At 42.0% G+C, this 13,906-nt stretch overlaps 1 protein-coding gene across 9 annotated transcripts in view; it reads right to left on the reverse strand.

Annotated features, from left to right (window-relative positions):
* Window positions 1-13,906, reverse strand: part of ELFN1 (extracellular leucine rich repeat and fibronectin type III domain containing 1) — an 855,107-nt gene that overhangs the window by 80,799 nt on the left and 760,402 nt on the right. The window lies entirely within an intron of this gene.

The following is a 13,906-nucleotide window of genomic DNA, read 5'->3' on the forward strand; positions in this document are numbered from 1 at the left end:
CCTCTAAACTTCTAGAACGCTTAGTCTACAACCGTCTTAGCTCCTACCTCAATGAAAATAATCTTCTTGACCCCTTACAGTCTGGCTTTCGCTCGCAGCACTCCACGGAAACTGCCTTACTAAAACTCACTAACAATTTACTAACCGCTAAAACCAACAGCCAGTACTCCATACTCCTACTACTTGACCTCTCTGCGGCCTTTGATACTGTTGACCACCCGCTCCTTCTCAATAAACTACATTCCCTTAGCCTCCGAGATTCTGCTCTATCCTGGTTCTCTGCCTATTTATCACAGCGCTCCTTCAGTGTCACCTACAACTCTGTCTCCTCCTCTCCATTACCCCTTTCTGTGGGGGTCCCCCAAGGCTCGGTTCTTGGACCCCTTCTCTTCTCCATCTACACCTCCTCCCTTGGTCACTTAATAACTGCCCATGGCTTCCAATACCACTTATATGCTGATGACACCCAAATCTATCTGTCTACTCCTCACCTCACTCCTTCAGTCTCCTCTCGCATTACTAACTTACTAACTGACATATCAGGATGGATGTCGCACCACTTCCTTAAACTAAATCTCTCTAAAACTGAGCTATTAATATTCCCCCCCCGCCCGTGCCCCCCTCCATGACTTTTCCATCAAAATCAACAATGCAACCATCAGTCCCTCCCCTCACGCCAAGGTACTAGGTGTAATCCTAGACTCTGACTTGTCATTTCAGCCTCAAATCCAATCGTTGTCAAAAGTTTGTAGAATTCACCTCCGTAACATCTCTAAAATTCGCCCCTTTTTAACAAATGAAACCACCAAGCTCCTCATTCACTCCCTTGTTATCTCTCGCCTTGACTATTGCCACTCCCTTCTCATTGGCTTACCTCTCCATAGGCTATCCCCTCTTCAGTCTATCTTGAATGCTGCTGCCAAACTTATCCACCTTACCAACCGCTCAGTGTCTGCCAACCCTCTACTCCAATCCCTACACTGGCTCCCAATCACCCAGCGAATTAAATTCAAAATACTAACCACAACATACAAAGCCATTCATAACTCTGCCCCGAGCTATATCACTAATCTTGTCTCCAAATATCACCCAAATCGACCTCTCTGCTCTTCTCAAGACCTCCTGCTTTCAAGCTCTCTCATCTCCTCCTCCCATGCTCGTCTTCAGGATTTCTCCAGAGCCTCTCCCATCATCTGGAACTCGCTACCTCCATCTATCCGGCTATCCCCTACTCTTGCTACCTTCAGGCGATCCCTGAAAACGCATCTCTTCAGGAAAGCCTATCATGTCTCCAACTAATCTCCTACCACTTCCATCAGCTCATTCCCCACAATTACAACCTTTTGTACCACCTGCCCCACCCTATTAGATTGTAAGCTCTTCTGAGCAGGGCCCTCTTAATCCTCTTGTATTTTATTGTATTATAACTGTATTGTCTCCCTTTTATAATGTAAAGCGCTGCATAAACTGTTGGCGCTATATAAATACTGAATAATAATAATAATAATAACATGTGTGAGGCTGCCTGGTGGCTAAGTGGGTAGCAGTTCTGTCTAGCAGCACTGGGGTCGCTGGTTCAATTCCCCAACATGCGAATGCTTGTATTGAAGTTTATATGTTCTCCCTGTGTGGGTTTCTCACCACAATCCAAAGACATACAGTCATTTTATTTGACTCCTGTCAAAATAGTCTCTAATGTAAGAAAGTTACTTTTGGACTTTAGATTGGAAGCTCATTGCAGCCAGGGACTGATGTTAATGTTTGTTAGTACTAATCATGCCCAGGGACTTGGACATTTAAAATTGTAGGGTTTACACTGCACAGGTACATATGCTTAGAAAACGTTTGCTTTATTTATGTGGATGCAAATGAACTTCGATCTTTGGCCTGTAGTTGGAGATTTGATGCACATAGCCAAGGGCTAACAGAGTTGCGAACAGTATTATGTGTTCCTGCTCATCAGGTGCAATCACTTTAGACATACAGTACAAGAAGAGATAGATTGAAAGATACTGGTGGGCGTGTACTTCTATTGGGTGTGTGTCAGTGTGCTAACAATACAACCTCTCTTATATAAAGGCCTGCAGTAGGGGTGGGTTCGTTTGGCCTGAGAAGGTCAGGTTTTTTGCTGTGATTTGTGGGGGAGAAGGAATGATATTGTACCTATTGACAAATGCCCAACTAGGGATATTTGCTGAAATTCTTGTGCAATTTTTCAATCAAAAGTGGGTTTATGTGGCCATGCTGTCAATGTTGTGTGTGTATTTTTCCTGTCTGATCATGCAAACATCGTTTGGAAGCATCTGCTGACCTACTCTTTTTGATCTCATTGCTTAATCGTGTACACCGGAATGCAGCTTCCAGCAGAACATGGTCACCAATGTATGTATGTGTGGATTGTGGGCTGGTGGTGGGTTTTTTGAATAAGTCTTTTTTTAATATTATGTTGGAATGCTTTGTAAGAATGACTGTTAAGTATGTTTCTATAATCTTGCAGATAAAAATGTGATGTGTTGCCCGTTATACACTGAAAGTAAAGCTGTGTCCACTCTAAGGTTTTGTCAAATTTTAGATCGTAAGCTCCTATGAGCAGGGCCCTTAAAATCCAATTGCTAAATGTAGCACCATATATCCTGTCCAAATTTTTTTAAGCCAGTAAATGAATGTACTTTTTTTTTCTGCTGGTAAAATAAAAGTACATTATTGAGCTTTGTTGTGGTGTTTTTTTTTTCTTCTTCTTTTTTTTTTTCTCTTTAGTTTTTTTGGTGGTGGTGGTTTTGGGAAAGTGCAATATCTCTTATCTTATTTCTATATGTATTTGTGCACCAAAAAACGAATCTCTTCACCCTGGTTTATATTGATGCTACTTTGAAATCACGCTACTTCACTTGAAGTAGCACGATTTCAAAGTAGCAAGGTCAGCGCGATTTCAGGTGCTACTTGATAGACATCCATGTGGCTTCATACACAGATGTCTATTGAAGTCACACCTGAAATCGGCAAAAGTAGTGTAGGAACTACTTTAGCAAATTGGTACGGCACCACAAAATCGGTGTCGCATCGATTGGAACAGTGTCATTGCTGCCAACAGTCATGTGATTTGATCTCTCAAGTCGCATGACAAATCGCTACAATGTAAACCTAGGCTTCTGCACACCTGTAAGTAAATGATAAAGGTGGAATCTTTATATATAACAGCTGTGGAGAATTGCAGGTAATGAATTCAGCTGGTGGATAGGCAGTGTTGTATGTGTCAGCTTTAGTTCACATTGGTGCGATCTGACATGTCAATGCGGTGGCAATTGCACTGTTTTAATTGGTGTGTCTTTGGGGTGCAATTTGCATTAATATCAGTGCAGAAACCTGCACAGATGTCTCTGAAATTCCCCCTGCAGTCGGGACTGACGTGCGGGAATGAAATTGTGTGAGTTCAGCTGAACGATTTCCTCCCTCTGTCAGTGTGAACCAGGGCTCAAACTGGGCCTTTTGTTAACCTGCTGCTATCCCAGGGACACCATTTCTTATCGAATGCCTTAAAATATCATAAGTAGAAATACAAATTTGCATATCTGCAATTAAACAAAAATAATAAAATTCTAATCGTGGTTGCGATCAAAAGAGTGTGGTTTCGCCTTCTGACCCAGAAATAAGTCATTGTAATCACCCGGAAGTTCCTGTGCTGGTCAGGATCTCCATCTAGGTGGACATGGCGAGGTCCCTCTTTAGCAAAGAGGAGGTGCTGCTCATTTTCCGGATAAGGGTATGATATGTACTTGTGCTTAATCAATGTGGGGTGGATGTGGTAGTTAGATTTGGTGTGGGTGGGGTTCATTGATTTGTTTGGCATCCCCACACATTTGCTTCTGGCCCATGTGCACACATCACTTCCTGCATTTGTTCTGCTGATGTAAATGCAAGTATAAATCAGAGCTCCTTTCTATTAAAATATATATGACTTGTTTCACAGTTGGGCGACTTTGGACCTCCGAGTTGCTTGACAAGTTGTACCCCATGATTCTTAATGATAACTAGGGATGAGCCGAACACCCCCCTGTTCGGTTCGCAGCAGAACATGCGAACAGGCAAAAAATTTGTTTGAATACGCGAACACCGTTAAAGTCTATGGGACACGAACATGAATAATATACAGTGCTAATTTTAAAGGTTAATATGCAAGTTATTGTCTTAAACAGTGTTTGGGGACCTGGGTCCTGCCCCAGGGGACATGTATCAATGCAAAAAAGTTTTAAAAATGGCCTTTTTTTGGGAGCAGTGATTTTAATAATGCTTAAAGAAAAACAATAAAAGTGTAATTTTCTATTGAATTTCAAACCTGGGGGGTGTCTATAGTATGCCTGTAAATGGGCGCATGTTTTCCCGTGTTTAGAGCAGTCCGAGAGCAAAATGACATTTCTAAAGGAAGAAAAAAGTCATTTAAAAGTGCTAGCGCTCGGTCCCGACAATACACATAAAAGTTCTTTGATAAAAACGGCCTGGGATTCCCCCACAGTCCATTACCAGGCCCTTTGGGTCTGGTATGAATATTAAGGGGAACCCTGAACCAAAATTAAAAAAAAAATGGCATGGGGGTCCCCCTCAAAATCCATGCCAGACCCTTCAGGTCTGGTATGGATTTTAAGGGGAACCCCACGCCAAAATAAAAAAAAAAATGGCGTGGGGGTCCCCTAAAAATCCATACCAGACCCTTATCTGAGCACGCAACCTGGCAGGCCACAGGAAAAGAGGGGGGATGAGAGAGCACCCCCCCATGAACCATACCAGGCCACATGCCCTCAACATGGGGAGGATGTCCCCATGTTGATGGGGACAAGGGCCTCATCCCCACAACCCTTGCCCGGTGATTGTGGGGGTCTGCGGGTGGGGGGCTTATCAGAATCTGGAAGCCCCCTTTAACAAAGGGACCCCCAGATCCCGGCCCCCCCGTGTGAAATGGTAACGGGTACATTGTACTCCTACCATTTCACAAAAAAAGTGTCAAAAGTTGTAAAAAACACACAGACACAGCATGGGACAAGTCCTTTATTAAAAAAGAACAAAAAATTCCAGCGATGTAATCCGCCACGACACGATCTGCCTCCATGGGAGGAGCCCGCTGAATGATGCTAGACCTGCCGTGGCTGCGTCTTTCTCCGTATCCCGGGACGAGGAAAGATTACATTTTTTTTCTTTTTTAATATTTTCATTGTGAAATGGTAGGAGTACAATGTACCCGTTACCATTTCACAAAGGGGGGGCTGGGATCTGGGGGCCCCCTTGTTAAAGGGGGCTTCCAGATTCCGATAAGCCCCCTGCCCGCAGACCCCCACAACCACCGGGCAAAGGTTGTGGGGATGAGGCCCTTGTCCCCATCATGTTGTGGCCTGGTACGGTTCAGGAGGGGGCGCTCTCTCGTCCCCCTCTTTTCCTGCGGCCGGCCAGGTTGTGTACTCAGATAAGGGTCTGGTATGGATTTTTAGGGGGACCCCCACGCCATTTTTTAAAAATTTTTGACGCGGGGTTCCCCTTGAAATCCATACCAGACCCTTCGTCTGGTATGCAATTTGGGGGGACCCCCACGCCATTTAAAAAAAAAAATTGGTTCGGGGTTCCCCTTAATATTCATACCAGACCCAAAGGGTCTGGTAATGCACTGTGGGGGATTCCAGGCCGTTTTTATCAGTGAACTTTTATGTGTATTGTTGGGACTGACAATTCATTAATAGCCGGCACTAGCGCTAGCACTTTTAAATGACTTTTTTTTCCTTTTAGAAATGTCATTTTGCTGTCAGACTGTTCTAAACACAGGAAACATGCGCCACTTTACAGACATACTATAGACACCCCCCAGGTACAAAATTTAAAGGAATATTACACTTTTATTGTTTCACATTAAGCATTATTAAAATCACTGCACCCAAAAATACGGCCATTTTTAAAACTTTTTTTGCATTGATACATGTCCTCTGGGGCAGGACCCAGGTCCCCAAACACTTTTTATGGCAAAGAACTTGCATATAAGTCTTCAGTGAGAATTTTGGATTTTGCAGGTTCGAGCCCCATTGAGTTCCACTATTCCAGCATATGTGATCTGACAGGCATTATTGCCGGCAATAGGGCTGCTTTCCATTTGCATTAGCGCTCAGTTTCTGAGAGTTGACGTCTTTCTGGCCTTTTTTGAGCGCTATTTTTTGGCACTGCAAGATAATTTTTTGGCTCTATAATAAATGACCCCCACTATGAGGAAATGTGCATGCATTTGAAAGTTGTGCCACATGCCTGCAGAGCTCTGCAGCCTCATCATGATGATCCTTTGGAGGTCTATATGGGTTTATGACAAGCCTTGATTCACTTTTATGGTGTTTTTTTCCTGGGACTAGGTACCTTACTGTGACAGCTTGTCCCTGCTCTCCCTGCCATCAACCCCCTGGGGCCCGTCACACATCCCAGGAGGCTGCAGGACCAATCCCACAAGACTGCTACGTCTTGCACATGCACAGTGGAGAGCTGGCTGTGAGATCTCAGGAATTCACAGCCGGCTTCCATATCAAAGATGGCAGCAGGCCAAGAGCCGGAGAGGCAAAGCCTGATGAAGAATCGGCTCTGAGGAAGACACTGCACTGGACTACATGGGCTGCTAAATGTCTATTTCTTACAATTTAACAGCTACAGTATTTATAGCTGCTGACTTTTAGCTTTTTTAAAAGGTAATGTTCTGCTTTAGGCCCACCCCTAGAAATGTGATGAAGCCATCACTGGAGTACATAAATATAAAAATAGACAGGAAGAAATGGCAAAGAGGTGCAATGAAGGATGAAAAATGTTAAAAAAGCATTATTTTTAAAAAGGCTATTGTTAATGATATTCAGTGTTTTAGCAAATCTAAAATATAACTGCACTTTTATTTTTTTTTAAATATATGGTTATACAATAAAATGTATTACTTTTTAAATAGTTTTAAATAGTTAAAATAAGGGAGAAGAAACAAACATACAATACAAAATATTAGCAAGTACAAGGTAAATGTACAGAATGAAATATAAAACAGGTATAATGTTGTTTTTTTTTTTTTTTAAAGGAAAAATGTAAAACAAAGAAACTAAATAAAAGGGGTAAACCTAAAAGAATAAGTATAATGTAGATAAAACAATACAAAGGCGGTACATAAGGGGAGAAATGATAAATATCAGGATGTAAAAGGGTGAGAATGATAGACCCATGAGAAGTCCTCCTACTGTTAGTCGTTGGTGAGTTATAGTTCCCTTCTTTGTACTAGAGGAAAAGGTGCCCAGGCTTTGCTCAAGCAGTTGTGTCATTTTGCCTATTTCCTGTAAGCCCAGCATATCTTATTCATGCCCCCTGGGTTTGTGGGGAGAGGGGGGTTGTGTCTGTAGTTCTGCTTTAATGACATTTACTATGGTTAGGGTTTTCATCTCATTAAACTGTCCCAAAGGTTAAGAAGAGGATTGAGTGCCTTTCTTTTTTAAATAAGAAAACCCCATTTCACTAAATGATATCTTTAATGGCAGCCTTGGGAATCAGAACTATACATCCGATGTGCAACAATGTCAGCCGCTGCCTAATTCCATCATCTCCTGAGTAAATCTATATTCTAGTGGAATGAGCAGACCTATACGGAAGGGTCTGTTTCTCCAGGTTCTGCCCCGGCATGTTGTCTGGATCCTCAGCAGTTTGCTCAGTCTGCTATGGCTTCCACTCTGTAAAAATAAATTAACTTGTACTCCGAAATGAAGGAGGTTTGGAAAGATCTTTTAACTTGCTCTACAGGCATTTGTTTCACTTTCCTTGCTTCACTGAACGTCTCTCTGAAACAGCTATCAAATGTGGCAGTTATTTAATTGCCCATAGATTTCCGAGCTGGATATTTAAATAATTGTCTGCAGTTCGTGTTGCTTATACAGGGCTTGATGTGTGTCCAGAATGTATAAGTCAATGGCTCTCCTGCCATAATTTTACTTACTGCTAAAAATGTTTTTATTATTGAACTGTCATCTAGATTTCATTTTGTTTATTTTAATGCTACAAATTCTGAAGTGCTGAAAAAAACCCCACTGTGGTAAATGTAGAGATGAAATCTAAGTAACAATAAAAAATTTGATTAAGAGTTCATTCACACTATGAACAGTTCCATGAGGAAAAACACAGGTAACTTCAATGAAGTAAAAAACAATAGAGTTTTGTGTGTCAGGTTCAGACCAGAACATAGTGTTATGCCGTGTACACAAGAGCGGACTTTTAGACAGCAAAGGTCCGACGGAAGGAATCAGCCAGACAATTCGATCGTGTGTGGGCTTCATCGGACCTTTGCTGTCGAAAAATCAGACAGACTTTATAAATAGAACATGTGTCAAATCTTTCCAACGGACTAGAGTCCGGTCGAAAAATCTGTTCGTCTGTATGCTAGTCCGATGGATGAACGACGCAAGGGCAGCTATTGGCTACTGGCTATGAACTTCCTTATTCTAGTCCGGTCGTACGTCATCCCGTTCGAATCAGTCAGACTTTGGTGTGATTGTGTGTAGGCAAGTCCTTTGCGTCAGAACTCCATCGGATCTCCGTCGAAAGTCCGTCAAAAAGTCCTTCGGAGTTCAGTCTGTCGAAAGTCTGCTCATGTGTACACGGCATTACACTGCATTCCAGTGCTATGCGATATTGGGCAACATATTTGCATAATATCGCACCACTCTGCATGGTGCCATGTGTCATTGCAAAGAAAGCACAGCATACCACACTGCTGTGTAGTGACATGAATGAAGTGTCACTTTGTACACTTCATATAAAGTTCTGTCAAAAAAAAGGGAGCTGTGTGATGTGATAAAACATTACACCATGCATGCCGCACGGCTCTGCAGCTGGAAATGTTGTGCGGGCAGTAGCATTTTGGTCTGCAGGGCAATGTGAATGGCCTTAATGTATATATACAAGGCGGTTTCAAAAATCCCCCCCCCCTTTTATATTTAATGAGTTAAAAAAAGTGCAGAAACTTCTTGAAGAACCCATATATAAAGTGCCTTAAAAAAATATTCATGCCCCTTGAAATTTTCCACATTTTGTCATAGTACAACCAAAAACGTAAATATACTTGATTGGGATTTTATGTGATAAACCAACACAAAGTGGCACATAATTGTGAAGTGGAAGGAAAATGATAAATGGTTTTAATTTTTTTTTACAAATAAATATGTGAAAAATGTGGCATGCATTTGCATTCAGCCCCCTTTACTCAGATACCCATAATTAAAATCTAGTAGAACCAATTGCCTTCAGAAGTCACCTAATTAGTAAATAGAGTTCACCTGTGTGTAATTTAATCTCAATATAAATACAGCTGTTCCGTGAAACCCTCATAGATTTGTTAGAGAACCTTAGTGAACAAACAGCATCATGAAGGCCAAGGAACACACTAGACAGGTCAGGGAGAACGTTGTAGAGAAGTTTAAAGCAGGGTTAGGTTATAAAAAAATATACCGAGCTCTGAACATCTCACGGAGCACTGTTCAATCCATCATCTGGAAATGGAAAGAGTATGGCACAACTGCAAACCTACCAAGACATGGCCACCCACCTAAACTGACAGGCCGGGCAAGGAGAGCATTAATCAGAGAAGAAGCCAAGAGGCCTATGGTAACTCTGTAGGAGCTGCAGAGATCCACAGATCAGGTAAGAGAATCTGTCCACAGGATAACTATTAGTCGTGCACTCCACAAATCTGACCTTTATGGAAGAGTGGCAAGAGGAAAGCCATTGTTGAAAGAAAGCCATAAGAAGTCCAGTTTACAGTTTGCAAAAAGCCATGTGGGGGACACAGCAAACATGTGGAAGAAGGTGCTCTGGTCAGATGAGACCAAAATTGAATGTTTTGGCCTAAAAGCAAAACGCTATGTGTGGCAAAAAACTAACACTGCACATCACCCTGAACACACCATCCCCACTGTGAAATATGGTGGTGGCAGTTGAGTGGAAAATGGATGTAGCCAAATACAGAACAATCTCAGAAGAAAACCTGCAAAAGACTTGAGACTGGGGAGGAGTTTCACCTTCGAGAAGGACAACGACCCTAAACATACAGCCAGAGCTGCAATGGAATGGTTTAGATCAAAGCATATTCATGTGTTAGATTGGCCCAGTCAAAGTCCAGACCTAAATTCAATTGAGAATCTGTGGCAAGACTTGAAAATTGCTGTTCACAGACACTCTCCATCCAATCTGACAGAGCTTGAGCTATTGCAAAGAAACATGGGCAAAAATTTCACTCTCTAGATGTGCAAAGCTGGTAGAGACCCAAAAAGACTTGCAGCTGTAATTGCAGCGAAAGGTGGTTCTACAAAGTATTGACTCAGGGGGGCTGAATACAAATGCACACCACACTTTTCACATATTTATTTGTAAAAATATTTGAAAACCATTTATCATTTTCGTTTCAATTTACAATTATGTGCCACTTTGTGATGGTCTATCACAGGGATATGCAATTAGCGGACCACCAGCTGTTGCAAATCTACAGTCCCATCATGCCTCTGCCTCTGGGTGTCAGGCTTGTGGCTGCCAGAGTCTTACTGTGCCTCATGGGACTTGTAGTTCTGCAACAGCTGGAGGTCCGCTAATTGCATATCCCTGGTCTATCACATAAAATCTCAATAAAATGTATTTGCATTTTTGGTTGTAACTTGACAAAATGTGGAAAACCTCAAGGGGTATGAATACTATTTCAAGGCACTGTTTTTACAGTATATATACAGTATATTAAATAATTAGGAATAAAAATGCTGCGCTACCAATTAAGAAAAATTTTACCACATAGCAAAAAGTGCCATTAATGAATAAGGTTAACATATAATAACCACTAAATAATAAATAGTCTTATAAACATTCAAGTATGACAGTGTGATAACAGTGGACAGCCTTCCCAGAAGAATTGAAGCTGTTATAGCTACAAAAGGTAGGCCAGCTCAATATTGAACCCCATGTGCGTGTAAAGGCAGGTGTCCCAATACTTTTGGTAATGTAGTGTATATATATTTATGGCATACGGTAGTGCTAAACCATTGTGCCTCCTGTTTGTATATATACACAGTATATGTATGTATATATATATATATATATATATATATATATATATATATATATATATATATATCTATCTATCTATCTATCTATCTATCTATCTATCTATCTGTCTGTCTGTCTGTCTGTCTGTCTGTCTGTCTATCTATCTATCTATCTATCTATCTATCTATACACACATATATATATATATATATATATATATATATATATATATATATACTATTATTGGTACTATAGTGATCCTCATTGTCTTCTGGGTACCATGATGAGTGGCAGCCCTGCTGCATTGTAACCACAGGGGGTCACCAGTCACCATGGGCATTATTCAGAGAATGCTTTGCATTTTTCTCACTTAATGCAAAGCATCCTCCTTATTGGACGAGGTGGAGAAGCGTGGTGTTGACATCACGATCTCCACCTCATCCAATCAGAAAATGCCTTGTTTTTACTGAGGAAAATGCAAGGTGTTCTCTGAATTGCACCCATGATGAACAGGAGACCCCCTGTGGTTATAATGCAGCAGGGTAACCACCTGGCACAGGACCTGGAAGACAGCCATCCGGTACCCAGTAGCCACCGCTACTACAGTGATTCTCCACATCCACAGAGATTGGCCGGCTAAGGAATATGTATACATACACTGGGTCCAAGCTTGATCAATATAACCAGTGGGAACGTGGGGGAATGCATTTCCGCCAACTCCAGCACTAAATGTATGTATTGGCAAGGGGTGCTGGGGTGTACTGGAGGTACTATTAATGCTAGCTGCTGGGGGATCTATTGTTACTGGGATAATCTATTTTTGTGGGTGGGTCGCTTGTTGCTGGGCAGGTCTATTGTTGCTGGTGGGGGATCTATTGTTGCAAGGGGGTTCTTATATTCTTGGGGGGGTCAATTGTTCCTGGGAGGCAGCTACTGTTGAAAGTGTGGTTTATTTTTGCTGGCTGCTAGGCAGGTCTATTGATGCTGGCTGCTGGGAGATCTATTGTTACTGGTGGGTATTTTGTTGCTGATAGATTTAATGTTGCTGGGGGAGCTATTACTGGAGAGGTCTATTGTTGCTGGCTGCAGGAAATCTATTGTACTGCTTTTCTTGTTATTATTAACAAATTCCATACAAATTACTTAGCACCACAAAATGATATTTGGTTCTGTATTCTCTGAAAGGGGCAGTACTAGGAGGTGGGTAGGGGGTGGAACCAAAGGACATACTCGGAGGTGGGTAGGGGTGGAACCAAAGGACATACTAGGAGGTGGGTAGGGGGTGGAACCAAAGGACATACTCGGAGGTGGGTAGGGGGTGGAACTAAGGGACATACTTGGAGGTGGGTAGGGGGTGGAACCAAGGGACATACTCGGAGGTGGGTAGGGGGTGGAACCAAGGGACATACTCGGAGGTAGGTAGGGGGTGGAACCAGAGGACATACTCGGAGGTGGGTAGGGGGTGGAACCAAGATACATACTCGGAGGTGGGTAGGGGGTGGAACCAAGGGACATACTCAGAGGTGGGTAGGGGCAGAGACAAGGGGTGACTTGGAGGGGGGGAGTAACCTGCTGCTCCCAAAAAAAAAAAAATAACTGGAATGAATCTTTAATATAAAACCAGTTAAGACATAGCGGAGCTAAAAAAGGTCACATAACCATATATCGTATCATAGTTCACACCAACATTTTTTTTAGCACGCTGCAATTTTTAAAATGGAATTGTCCTCGTCATTTCCAAATATCATAAGACGTCTTTCTTTTGCAAGCGCAAATAGATTTTGTTACTGTACTCAGTGAGAAAATAAGCCGTTATAGGTTTCCTGTCACTGCTAATAAAGCGTATGCAAAATGCAAAAACTGTCTTATATTTAATATGAATGGAAAAGTGTAATTTATTGATACAAATCATTGATTAGTTACTGTTTATGTGTTATTAGCAGACGGGGGAAGCTTCTACAGTGTAGCACACAGACGGCACGCTTTGACTCAATATGTTTGCTGACGATAACTCGGGAAGAGAACACACTGCTGACAAATATAGATTTCAGCTGGCAGGTAAACTTTCCAGCTACATTTTATCATTTTACAAAATAGCCACCATGTGGTGGTGAAAATAGAGGAACTAGCAATAACCTAAAACAAACAATCTTAAAGCGAGACTCCAGGATTTTATTGTAGACTTCATATCAAAGATGAGTTATTGTTGACACCAATATTCAAATAAGTAATTATAACAGGGTTTTACTCTCCTTGCTGAAAATTTAATTCAGGATATAAAGAGCAGAGAGAGCACAACCAGAACTTTAGGGTGGGGAAGAACAGAGACAGCAACTAAGATAGGTGAACATCCTGCTGTAGAAGTAGAAGTGGCCAGTAGAAGTGGCCGGTTTCGGTAGGGTTACTTCTAGTGTTCCTATGGTACTTCATGTAGAAGTCAGTGTCAAGGTGGCCTCCCAATTTTCCACCAAAATCCAATAGAAAAGACGACGGGACACGTTCTCCAATGCAAAAATCTATTTATATTGAATGCTCTTCAAGGCATAAATAGGTTACATGCTACTGTACAGTTAAGAGCATCACCTGCTCTTCATCAGGCTTTGTGCAATGATCTAATTCTAACCACATACTTTTGTACTAAACACTAAGAGCTGGTTCACACAGGGGCGACTTGTCAGGCGACCTAGCCGCCTGACAAGTCGCCTCCCGTTCTGTACAATGGAACCGTTCTAATAGGAGCGACGCAAGTCGCTCCGACTTAGAAAAAGGTTCCTGTACTACTTCGGGGGCGACTTGGGGAGACTTGCATAGACTTCTATAAAGAAGTCGTTTTGCAAGT

This window comes from Aquarana catesbeiana, linkage group LG06, assembly GCF_042186555.1.
Source record: "Aquarana catesbeiana isolate 2022-GZ linkage group LG06, ASM4218655v1, whole genome shotgun sequence".
Taxonomy (NCBI): Eukaryota; Metazoa; Chordata; class Amphibia; order Anura; family Ranidae; genus Aquarana; species Aquarana catesbeiana.